Source organism: Arachis hypogaea, chromosome 14 (assembly GCF_003086295.3).
Source record: "Arachis hypogaea cultivar Tifrunner chromosome 14, arahy.Tifrunner.gnm2.J5K5, whole genome shotgun sequence".
Lineage (NCBI taxonomy): Eukaryota > Viridiplantae > Streptophyta > Magnoliopsida > Fabales > Fabaceae > Arachis > Arachis hypogaea.
In genome coordinates, this window is record NC_092049.1 from 51,544,744 (window position 1) to 51,558,009 (window position 13,266).

General features: G+C 41.7%; 1 non-coding gene across 1 annotated transcript; it reads right to left on the minus strand.

The window, feature by feature from the left end:
* Positions 1 to 12,859: 12,859 nt before the first annotated feature.
* On the minus strand, positions 12,860 to 12,966 carry LOC112745534 (small nucleolar RNA R71). The gene has a single exon (XR_003173456.1). It is a non-coding gene; the product is annotated as a small nucleolar RNA R71 (small nucleolar RNA).
* Between the last annotated feature and the right edge of the window lie 300 nt (positions 12,967 to 13,266).

Below are 13,266 nucleotides of genomic sequence, written 5' to 3' on the forward strand. Positions count from 1 at the left end.
TCAGAATGGACCATCCTGGATATATTCTATGATGGTCTGTCTGAGTTGTCAAAGATGTCACTGGACCATTCTGCAGGTGGATCCATCCACCTAAAGAAAACGCCTGCAGAAGCTCAAGAACTCATTGACATGGTTGCAAATAACCAGTTCATGTACACTTTTGAAAGGAATCCTGTGAGTAATGGGACGCCTATGAAGAAGGGAGTTCTTAAAATTGATACTCTGAATGCCGTATTGGCTCAGAATAAAATATTGACTCAGCAAGTCAATATGATCTCTCAGAGTCTGAATGGATTGAAGGAATCATCCAATAGTACTAAAAAGGCATCTTCTGAAGAAGAAGCTTATGATCCTAAGAACCCTGCAATAGCAGAGGTGAATTACATGGGTGAACCCTATGGAAACACCTATAATACCTCATGGAGAAATCACCCAAATTTCTCATGGAAGGATCAACAAAAGCCTCAACCATGCTTTAACAATGGTGGAAGAAACAGGTTTAGCAATAGCAAGCCTTTTTCATCATCCACTCAGCAACAGACAAAGAGCTCTGAGCAGAATCCATCTAGCTTAGCAAATATAGTGTCTAATCTATCTAAGGCCACTGTAAGTTTCATGAATGAAATACGGTCTTCCATTAGGAATTTGGAGGCACAAGTGGGCTAGCTGAGTAAAAGGGTCACTGAAACCCCTCCTAGTACTCTCCCAAGCAATACAGAAGAAAATCCAAAGGGAGAGTGCAAGGCCATTGAGTTGACCATCATGGCCGAACCTACAAGGGAGGGACAGGACGTGAATCCCAGTGAGGAAGACCTCCTGGGACGTCCAGTGATCAATAAGGAGTTTTCCTCTGAGGAACCGAAGGAATCTAAGACTCATCTAGAGACCATAGAGATTCCTTTGAACCTCCTTATGCCATTCATGAGCTCTGATGAGTATTCTTCTTCTGAAGAGAATGAAGATGTTACTGAAGAGCAAGTTGCCAAGTACCTTGGTGCAATCATGAAGCTGAATGCCAAATTATTTGGTAATGAGACTTGGGAAGATGAACCTCCCTTGCTCATTAATGAACTGAGTGATCTGGATCAACTGAGATTGCCTAAGAAGAAACAGGATCCTGGAAAGTTCTTAATACCTTGTACCATAGGCACCATGACCTTTGAGAAGGCTCTATGTGACCTTGGCTCAGGGATAAACCTCATGCCACTCTCTGTAATGGAGAAACTGAGAATCTTTGAGGTGCAAGCTGCCAGAATCTCATTAGAGATGGCAGACAACTTAAGAAAATAGGCTTATGGACAAGTAAAGGACGTGCTAGTAAAGGTTGAAGGCCTTTACATCCCTACTGATTTCATAATCCTGGATACTGGGAAGGATGAGGATGAATCCATCATCCTTGGAAGACCCTTCCTAGCCACAGCAAGAGCTGTGATTGATGTGGACAGAGGAGAATTGATCCTTCAACTGAATGAGGATAACATTGTGCTTAAAATTCAAGGATCTCCTTCTGTAACCATGGAGAGGAAGCATGAAAAGCTTCTCTCACTGCAGAGTCAACCAAAGCCCCCATAGTCAAACTCTAAGTTTGGTGTTGGGAGGTTCCAACCTTGCTCTAAACATCTGTGAGGCTCCATGAGAGCTCACTATCAAGCTATTGACATTAAAAAAGCGCTTGTTGGGAGGCAACCCAATGTTATCTAATTATATTTATTTATTTTCCATTGTTATTTTATGTTTTCTTTAGGTTGATGATCATGTGAAGTCACAAAAACTACTGAAAAATCAAAAACAGAGTGAAAAATAGAATGAAAAATAGCACGCTCTGGAGGAGAACAGTCTGGCGTTTAAACGCCAGAAACAAGCATCTGTCTGGCGTTTAACGCCAGAAATAGGCGCCAAGCTGGCGTTTAACGCCAGAAACAAGCATCTACATGGCGTTAAACGCCAGAACAGAGCATGGAAGTGGCGTTTAACGCCAGAAACAGGCAGCAGTCTGGCGTTAAACGCCAGGATTGCACAGCAAGGGCGTTTTACACGCCTAATTGGAGCAGGAATGTTAAGTCCTTCACCCCACTTGATCTGTGGACCCATAGGATTCCCACCTACCTTCTTCTCTCCTTTTCACACCTTTTCCTAACTCTCTCCCCCAAATGCCCTTCACCAATCACTTCAATCACTCTTTCCCATCACCCCCTCACCACTCACATCCATCTTCTCTTCCCCATAAACCCCACGCACTTTCAAATTCAAAATATTTTCCCTCCCAAACCCAACCCTAAATGGCCGAACCCTAAACCCCTCCCCACTTCTATATAAACCCCTCATTCCTTCTTCTATTTCACACAACACAACCCTCTCTTCTTCCACTTGGCCGAAACCTACTCTCTCTCCCTCTCCTCCATCTCTCTCTCCCTCTCCTCCATTTCTCTTCTTCTTCTACTTCTTTCTTTCTTCTTTTGCTCGGGAACGAGCAAACATTTTAAGTTTGGTGTGGTAAAAGCTTTGCTTTTTGTTTTTCCATAACCATTTATGGCACCTAAGGCCAGAGAAACCTCTAGAAAGAGGAAAGGGAAGGCAATTGCTTCCACCTCTGAGTCATGGGAGATGGAGAGATTCATCTCAAAGGTCTATCAAGACCACTTCTATGAAGGTGTGGCCAAGAAGAAAGTGATCCCTGAGGTTCCTTTCAAGCTCAAAAGGAATGAGTATCCGGAGATCCGACTTGAGATTCAAAGAAGAGGTTGGGAAGATTCAAAGGAATGAGTATCCGGAGATCCTAATGGTTCAAGAGTTCTATGCAAACGCATGGATCACAAGGAACCATGATCAAAGTGTGAACCCGAATCCAAAGCATTGGCTTACCATGGTTCGGGGGAAATACTTAGATTTCAGTCCAGAAAATGTAAGGCTGGCATTCAACTATCCAATGATGGAAGAGAATGCACGCCCCTACACAAGAAGTGTCAACTTTGATCAAAGGTTGGACCAAGTCCTCATAGACATATGTGAGGAAGGAGCTCAATGGAAAATTGACTCAAGAGGCAAGCCGGTTCAACTAAGAAGGCATGACCTCAAACCAGTGGCTAGGGGATGGCTAGAGTTCATTCAACGCTCAATCATTCCTACTAGTAACCGGTCTGAAATTACTATAGACCGGGCCATCATGATCCATAGTATCATGATTGGAGAGGAGGTGGAAGTTCATGAGATTATACCTCAAGAACTTTACAAGGTGGCTGACAAGTCCTCCACTTGGGCAAGGTTAGCCTTTTCTCACCTCATATGCCACCTCTGTAATTCAGCTGGAATTGATATAGAGGGAGACATCCTCATTGAAGAGGATAAGCCCATCACTAAGAAAAGGATGGAGCAAACAAGAGATCATGGACCTCAACATGAGCATGAGGAGATTCCTCACCATGAAATCCCTGAGATGCCTCAAGGGATGCACTTCCCTCCACAAAACTTTTGGGAACAAATCAACACTTCCCTAGAAGAATTAAGATCCAACATGGGATAACTAAGGGTGGACTCATTCCTTAATCTCCTTGTTTATTTATTTTCCTGTTTTTCAATTTTTGAGCTTTATGTTTATTTATATTTGTGTCTTATTACATGATCATTAGTGTCTAAGTGTCTATGCCTTAAAGTTATGAATATGAATCCATCACCTCTGTTGAATGAAAAATGTTTTAATTACAAAAGAACAAGAAGTACATGGTTTCGAATTCATCCTTGAAACTAGTTTAATTATTTTGATGTGGTGACAATACTTTTTGTTTTCTGAATGAATGCTTGAACAGTGCATATGTCTTTTGAAGTTGTTGTTTATGAATGTTAAATATGTTGGCTCTTAAAAGAATGATGAAAAAAGAAAAATGTTATTTGATAATCTGAAAAATCATAAAAATGATTCTTGAAGCAAGAAAAAGCAGTGAATACAAAAGCTTGCAGAAAAAAAAAAGAAGAAAAGAAAAATGGTGAAAAAAAAAGAGAAAAAGAAAAAGCAAGCAGAAAAAGCCAAAAGCTCTTTAAACCAAAAGGCAAGAGCAAAAAGCCAATAGCCCTTAAAACCAAAAGGCAAGGGTAATAAAAAGGACCCAAGGCTTTGAGCATCAGTGGATAGGAGGGCCTAAGGGAATAAAATCCTGGCCTAAGCGGCTAAACCAAGCTGTCCCTAACCATGTGCTTGTGGCGTGAAGGTGTCAAGTGAAAACTTAAGACTGAGCGGTTAAAGTCAAGGTCCAAAGCAAAAAAAAAAGAGTCTGCTTAAGAACCCTGGACACCTCTAATTGGGGACTTTAGTAAAGCTGAGTCACAATCTGAAAAGGTTCACCCAGTTATGTGTCTGTGGCATTTATGTATCCGGTGGTAATACTGGAAAACAAAGTGCTTAGGGCCACGGCCAAGACTCATAAAGTAGCTGTGTTCAAGAATCAACATACTGAACTAGGAGAATCAATATCACTATCTGAATTCTAAGTTCTTATAGATGCCAATCATTTTGAACCTCAATGGATAAAGTGAGATGCCAAAACTATTCAAGAGGCAAAAACCTACAAGTCCCGCTAATCTGATTGGAGCTAAGTTTCATTGATATTTTGGAATTTATAGTTTATTCTCTTCTTTTTATCCTATTTGATTTTCATTTGCTTGGGGACAAGCAAAAATTTAAGTTTGGTCTTGTGATGAGCGGATAATTTATACGCTTTTTGGCATTGTTTTTACATAGTTTTTAGTATGATTTAGTTAGTTTTTAGTATATTTTTATTAGTTTTTAAATAAAAATCATATTTCTGGACTTTACTATGAGTTTGTGTGTTTTTCTATGATTTCAGGTATTTTCTGGCTGAAATTGAGGGACTTGAGCAAAAATCATATTCAGAGGTTGAAGAAGGACTGCAGATGCTGTTGGATTCTGACCTCCCTGCACTCAAAGTGGATTTTCTGGAGCTACAGAACTCCAAATGGCACGCTCTCAATTGCGTTGGAAATTAGACATCCAGGGCTTTCTAGAAATATATAATAGTCCATACTTTGATTAAGGATAGATGACGTAAACTGGTGTTGAACGCCAGTTCCATGCTGCATTCTGGAGTCAAACGCCAGAAATAGGTTGCAAAGTGGAGTTAAACGCCAGAAACAGGTTACAAACTGGCGTTCAACTCCAAGAAAGATCTCTACACGTGTAAAGCTCAATGCTCAGCCTAAGCACACACCAAGTGGGCCCCTGAAGTGGATTTCTGCATCAATTACTCATTTCTGTAAACCCTAGTAACTAGTTTAGTATAAATAGGACTTTTTACTATCTTTGTAAGGGTTCTTTTGATTAGTTTTTTTATGCTATCTTAGAGTTTCATGGGGGCTGGCCATTCGGCCATGCCTGGACCATTATCACTTATGTATTTTCAAACGGTAGAGTTTTTACACACCATAGATTAAGGTGTGGAGCTCTGCTGTTCCTCATAAATTAATACAAAGTACTACTGTTTTTCTATTCAATTCAAGCTTATTCCTTCTCTAAGATATCCATTCGCACCCAAGAACATGATGAATGTGATGATTATGTGACGCTCATCTTCATTCTCACCTATGAACGCGGGCCTGACAAACACTTCTGTTCTACATGCAAACAAGCTATAATGAATATCTCTTAGATATCTAATACAGGGGACCGAGTCCGAGATATTAGAATCTTTGTGGTATAAGTTAGAACCCATGGATGGCCATTCTTGAGATCCGGAAAGTCTAAACCTTGTCTGTGGTATTCCGAGTAGGATCTGAGAAGGGATGGCTGTGACGAGCTTCAAACTCGCGAGTGCTGGGCGTAGTGACAGATGCAAAAGGATAGTAAATCCTATTCCAGTATGATCGAGAACCGACAGATGATTAGCCATGCAGTGACAGCGCATTGGACCATTTTCACAGAGAGGATTGGATGTAGCCATTGACAACGGTGATGCCCTATATAAAGCTTGCCATGGAAAGGAGTAGGAATGATTGGATGAAGACAGCAGGAAAGCAGAGGTTCAGAGGAACGAAAGCATCTCTATACGCTTATCTGAAATTCTCACCAATGAATTACATAAGTATCTCTATCCTAATCTATGTTTTATTTATCTTTTAAATATTAAAACTCTATATCCATTTGAATCCGCCTGACTGAGATTTACAAGGTGACCATAGCTTGCTTCAAGCCGACAATCTCCGTGGGATCGATCCTTACTCACGTAAGGTTTATTACTTGGACGACCCAGTGCACTTGCTGGTCAGTTGTGTGACGTTATGACAAAGAATTAAGATTATGAACGTGCGTATAAAGTTTTCAGCGCCGTACCAAGGAATGGAACCGTCACGATATCTGTGCACCAGTACCCCAAAACACAATTTCTTAGGGAAGAAGTTATTATTTTGACCAAGCAACTCTATAGAGACTAACTATCATGCAAGGAGTATTTACAAGCAAGACTAGCTACACATGCAATCTACTAACTACTAAGCAAAAGATAAATCCGTGGGTGTTGAAAGGAAGAGATTGTTACCCATGGAGATTGATCCAACGACCTCCCCACACTTAGAATTTAACACGGTCCTCCGTGCTACCAACAATGCTCAAAGGACGGTCAGGACCGGAACCGTTACTATCCCCTTCATCAGAGCTCCCATCACTTGGGTTTGACATGGATGCGAATATTTCAGGTTCCTCCATGCTAGGGGTAACACAATGCAGAAGCTTCTCGATGTAAGTGTATCGGCGTTGGTTGCGCCGCTCATATCTATCAATCTTCCGGTGTAGATCTTCTATCCTTTGATGGGTGGATCTTTGCCGTGGTTGTGACGATGAGGTGGAAGGAATAGTAGATGGAAGGGCTATGTCAAGGCTTGGGTTGTTCATGGGAAGATGTAAGTATTTTCCGCTTGGGACCACATCGCCCTTAGACGAAATTATAGCCTTCGTATCCATGTCTTCCCAAGGAACACCCGCAGCAGCAACTAAATCAGATACCAAGCTCTAGCTTCTACAGTGAGGAACATGCGTCAATGCACTTGGGCCTCATCTGGAGTCTACCATGGGTCCAAATGTCTCTGGTTCAGCAATGACTCGGAGGATCGAGTCCCAATCAAACCCAAATGCTTCTCACTGACGTGAGACTTCTTGGTAGCCATCCATGTCACTTGGTACTGGTAAGACATTAAGCACTTGCTGAATAGCCTCTTCTGAAACTGAGACTTGCTTCTAGCGCACGTATACCGATTGAAGAGAGGGAAGATGGTAGTTAGTGTAGAATTCTACCACCCATAAGAGGTTGACCTCCTATGGTTTTCTCAGAAGAAACTCCCATCCTCGCCGTTCAATGCGGGGTAGAATATAAGGAGCCACCTTGTCTGGCGGGACGAGTAGATGCTCAGCATGATAGTTCCATTCAACCATGGCGGGGAACTCAAGTTCACATAAGCGGTTGGGGAATCTTGAAGAATCCTTTGCCGGTTTTCCCTTCTCATTGTCATTAATAGGAGCTGGTGCCTTCGCCTTCTTAGATAGGGGTTTGGCTCCTAATGAAGAGTGCGCCTTAGAGTTTGACTTTTCGGGTGCCCTTTTGCGGCTAGTTTCCTTGAAGCTTTCTCCTTGCTTTCTTGGTGGCCATCCTGAAAAAGGAGGGGAAAGAAGGAAAACATTAAACCCAAAGAATCATCTCAACAAAACATGTAAGTGAAAGATAGTGTCCAAAAGGAATATTGCAACAAAGTAATCATAGAGACATGGGTCGCAACACTTGGCATGGGATACAAGAGGGAGTAAAGCACGTAATATAGCATGAGAAGAATAATCTCAAGCATCCATTACAAAGAGCAAATCATGTTCAATGAGTATCTATATAGCAAGTAAAAGCAAAGTGGATTCAATACACTTAGAAGAGAGCAAGTGAATGAGGAGGAAGCACTAAATTGAAGATATATGACTAGAATAAACCAAAATGGCATATGTGCATTTCCTCGAACACTTGGCGTGCAGTTAACAAGCAATGAGCAATTATGCGATACTCAACCAATTAGAAGCCCAAAATGAAATATCAATCATAACACAACATCATTCACTGACAAAGATAATGAAAAACAATCAAGAAGATCTATTAAAGCAAATGAAAATTCAAATTCAACATCCATGGAAAAGCAAGAAGAAGGAAAAAGTAAACAAGCAAAAAGCAAGTAGTATAATCATGCAACTAAAAGAGAGACTAAGTGAATCAATAGGAAATATCTAACTAGAAAAGGAGGATATGAAAAGAAAGTAAGGAAAGAGATATAAAAGAAGTAAAACCTTGAGAAGTGTAAAAGAATCAAGGTAGAATTTTCTTGTTGCGAAAATGAGAAAGAGATAGAAGAGATGTAGTGCCACCGGAGGTGGTGGTGGTCGCCGGTGAGTGGCTGGAGACGGTGGTGAAGTATGGAAGAAGAAGGAGACGAGAAAAGCGGTGATGGAGAAAGAAGAAGAAAGAAACAAGAAAGAGGGTGAGAGAAGGAAGAAATAGGGCGCGCAAGCTTTAAAACTAGTTCGCGGGACCGATGCGTGCGCGCATGGTGCGCTGGCGCGTTGGTGAGGGTTGAGCGAGGGATGCGCACACATCAACGGTGCGCACGCGTGAAGACAGTTGGCCTCCTGGCACAGAGTAGGCACAAAGTAGGCCCAACTCTCGGTCTCCTTGTACCAAAGTGGCATGCATCACAGGCAGCGCGAACGCGCACAGTGCGCGGAAGCGTGCCTGATCGAATTGGCAACCGACACGGACGCGCCAAGTACGCCTGCAAGTCAGTGCGGGCACAGAATAGGCACAGTTATGGCATAACTCTCTGGTTTTTGTACCAGGGAGTTCATATTGCACAATCGGCGCGTGCGCGCACAGTGCGCTTGTGCGTCGATGGCCAAGTTCCAAGGGGCGCACAGGCGGCATGCATGCTGGTGCGTGGGTGCCTGACATGAAGTGGGTACAAGGTGGGCATGACTCTCGGGTTTTTGGCCCAGGAGTAAGAAATGCACCACCGGCGCGTGCGCACACAGTGCACTCGCATGCGGATGCCCTTTTCCTTCTCTCTTTTTTTTAACAACATAGAAAGGGCTATCCTAACATATTCTTGGCAGGTGTTTAAGCTAGTAGTCAAGAAAACACTCAAAAATTCATGCACTATTCAAAACATAGCATTCTCTCTACTTCAACAATTCATCCATACCGAAATGATGAAATCTATCTAAATATCCTAGTTATCCAACAAGAACAATAAAACTAGCATTCATAAGCAATCAACAACATCAATAACTCACAAAATTTACAAGAATCTAAAGCTAAAAGCAAGAAGGTATACACAAGAAAGATCTTACCACGGTGGGGTGCCTCCCACCAAGCACTTTTGTTTAACGTCCTTAAGTTGGACGGTCCTTCGCTTAAGCTTCCTCTCCTTTTGGTGCATCCTCAAGTAGGAGCACTTCCACTTCTCTTAGTGACTTGTAGCCATGGTACTTCTTCACTCTATGTCTATTCACCTTGAAAGTTGTGTTGCTTTGAGGGTCAAACAATTCTACCACTCCATAGGGCTTTATCTCTTTCACCTTGAAGGGACCTTCCCATCTAGAACGGAGCTTGCCAGGCATAAATCGCGGCCTCGAGTTGTAGAGGAGAACCTCATCACCTTCTTGAAAATCCTTGATGCCAGGGCATCTTGGCCAGTTTCACTGACCTTTTCTTTACTGTTTTTAAGCTAGTTTCATGCATTCCCTTAGGAAATAAGCTAGTTTTGGTTAGATATTCACTTACACCTTGATTCAAGCATACATTGTGCATTTTACATTATTTCATGAGGATTTTGCATGAGTTTAGTGACAAATTATACGCTGCATTGCCCATGACTTGGACTAGAACTTTGATGCGCTCTATTGCTTGATTTCAGGACCAAAGGAAGCAAGGAATGGGAGGTAACTTGCAAAGTTAATGAGAAAAGTGATTGCCAATAATGCTCTCGAAGCCATCATTGACCACGTTAAGAGTCACGTTAACTAAGTTAACGAGAACTCTAACGTGGAGAGGGGAAGTTGAGCCAACGTTAGTGACACTTAACATTGTCACTAACGTTGGCAAATGCTCATAAGTGGCCACGTTAGAGTCCACGTTAACTTAGTTAACGTTGCCTCTAACGTTAGAAGGGGGGAGAAACGCCAACGTTAGTGACATTCAATATTGTCACTAACGTTGGCCTAAGGAGAAACATACCACGTTAACTCCCACGTTAACTTGGTTAACGTGGGAGCTAACGTAAGAAGCAAGAGTGGTCGACAAGGTTAGTGACACCCAACATTGTCACTAACGTTGGAAGTAACCACACAACCCCCAAGGAGCCACGTTAACTTCCACGTTAACTTAGTTAACATGGAAGCTAACGTTGATGAGTGAAAGAAACGCCAACGTTAGTGACATTCAACATTGTCACTAACGTTGGGGATGGCTAAGCATGGCCACGTTAGAAGCCACGTTAACCTAGTTAACGTAGACTCTAACGTAAGACTTAGGGACACCTTGGAATGTTAGTGACAATGTTGAGTGTTACTAACATTCTCGAAGGATGGCAAGCCCACGTTAAAGAGCCACGTCAACTAAGTTAACGTGGGCTCTAACGTGGGAACAAAGGGGGCTTTTCAAAGTTATTGGGAATGTTAAGTCTCAATAACGTGTGTGAAGGACTTAGAGGCAACGTTAGTGGCAACGTTTGTGCCACTAACGTTGAAGTTAACGTGGCTTTTACTTAGGAACGTTAGTGAGAAAGTTGATTGTCACTAACGTTCTCGAACTCATATTTTCACTAAACATTAACACCCCTAACGTCCTGAGCTAAAGTCTCTGCCCACTTCACACTTTCTCTCTGCAAGTAAAGCCAAGCCCAAATGAAGAAGAGAACTGCTTCAAACTCAAGATCCAAAGGCCCAAGACTTGAAGAGCCAACTAGAAGCTGAGAAAAGTAGTATATATAGTAGTAGCTTTGAATTGTTAAGGCGTTCTGAAAAGGGGGAAAAAGAGAATTACTCTCTGTATTTTACCTTCTATGCAATTTCTAGTTTTATGATGTATTCTCCATCTTTGTTTTCATTTTCTAGAGCTATGAACAACTAAACCCCTTTCATTGGGTTAGGGAGCTCTGTTGTAATTTGATAGATGAATACTAATTTTCATTATTCTTCTTCTATCTTTTCTCTTGATTTTACTTGAAAGCTTTCGATCTTCATCCAATTGGGTAGTTATCTTGGAAAAGAAGCTATTTAAACTTGGATCTCTTTTGAACCTTGAAAGAGGAATGAAGAGATCAAGCTAGAAATGCTTTCTCATGCTGGACCAAATTGGGTTTGGATGGGTATGTGACTATGACCCTCTCAATACTTGATTTGGGAAATGCATGTGGTATAATCAGTGACCATACTTCATCTCTTCTCATGAGCAATTGACCAAGGGATTGGCTATTGATCAAGATTTGAGAGATTGAATTTGTAATTCAATCAATTAAGATTGCCAAGGAGATCAATGAGTGCCTTGATTGAGGAAGAGATGAAAATGAACTTGATCCGGAGGGTTGCAATATCTCCTAAACCCAATGAACTCCCCATCTCTGATCTTACCCATTCTCTTTAATTTCTGCCATTTACTTTTATGAGCAAATCCCCCATTCCCATTTACAATTCTGCAATTTACTTTCAGTCATTTACTTCCAGTCCTTTAATTCTAGCATTTACTTTTCTGTTATTTACATTCCCACCATTTTATTTTTTGCAACTCTCAACCCAAATTCTGGATTTGCTCAACTAGAACATTCTTCTAATTAAAGTTGTTTGATCAATCAATCCCTGTGGGATTTGACCTCACTCTATTGTGAGTTTTTACTTGACGACAAATTCGCTACACTTGCCGAAGGAAATTTGTTGAGAGACAGTTTCCACCCGCATCAAGTTTATGGCGTCGTTGCCAGGGATTGATTGTGCATCAACAATGATTAAATTTGAAGATCACTAGATTGAGCATTTTTATTTTGTGAATTTCATTTTCTGTTTGAGTGATTTACTTTCTGTTTTAGTTAAACTTCTTCCCTTCCCCCTCTACTCTTTTGTTTTTCTTTGTTATTTTCAATTATGTTTGCTAACCCACTAACTGTTTGATATATTACATCACCCACAACTAACAGTAATTCTGAAAAAAATACTTTCTGCACCTATCTTTTCTTGCTTGCACTTGATGGTTGTATGACAGGGAGAAGAAGCGGGGCTTCAACTTCCTTCGATTCTGAACTTGAGAGGACCTTCCTTAGATTAAGGAGGGAGGCAAGAGGAAAGAAAGTGGTTGGTGCTGAGGAAGAGGAGGAATTCTTTGAACCAAACATGGAAGACAACATGGAAAACCATCATGAAGAAGAGGATCACAACCATGGGGGAGGAGGTAGAGCAAATCATGCTGGTGAGGATAGAAGAGTTTTGGGCTCTTACATCAATCCAAACCCAGGCAATTATGGAAGTAGCATCCAAAAGCCAACAATCCATGCCAACAACTTTGAACCTAAACCACAGCTCATCACCCTTGTTCAGAACAACTGTTCGTTTTGAGGTGTTCAAGAAGACCCTAATCAACATTTAACCACCTTCTTGAGAATATGTGACACAGTGAAGTCTAATGGTGTTCATCCTGACGCCTATAGACTGCTCTTATTTCCATTCTCACTCAGGGACAAAGCAGCTAAGTGGCTGGAATCTTTCCCAAGGGAAAGCTTGACAACTTGGGAGGATGTGGTGAACAAATTCTTAGCAAGATTTTACCCCCCTCAACGAATCAATAGGCTGAGAGCTGAGGTCCAAACTTTCAGGCAACAAGATGGTGAGACTATATATGAAGCATGGGAGAGGTTTAAAGACCAAACAAGGAGGTGCCCACCAGATATGTTCAACGAATGGGTGCAGCTGCACATTTTCTATGAAGGGCTCTCTTACGAGTCAAAGAAGGCCGTAGACCATTCATCCGGAGGATCTTTGAACAAGAAGAAGACTATTGAGGAAGCCATAGATGTTATTGAAACAGTAGCAGAGAACGACTACTTCTATGCTTCCGAAAGAGGGAACACAAGAGGAGTAATGGAGCTAATCAATGTAGATGCTCTGTTGGCCCAAAACAAGCTCATTACCCATCAGCTGGCTGACCTCACCAAGAAGATAGAGAGGAACCAAGTAGCAGCAATCTCCACTTC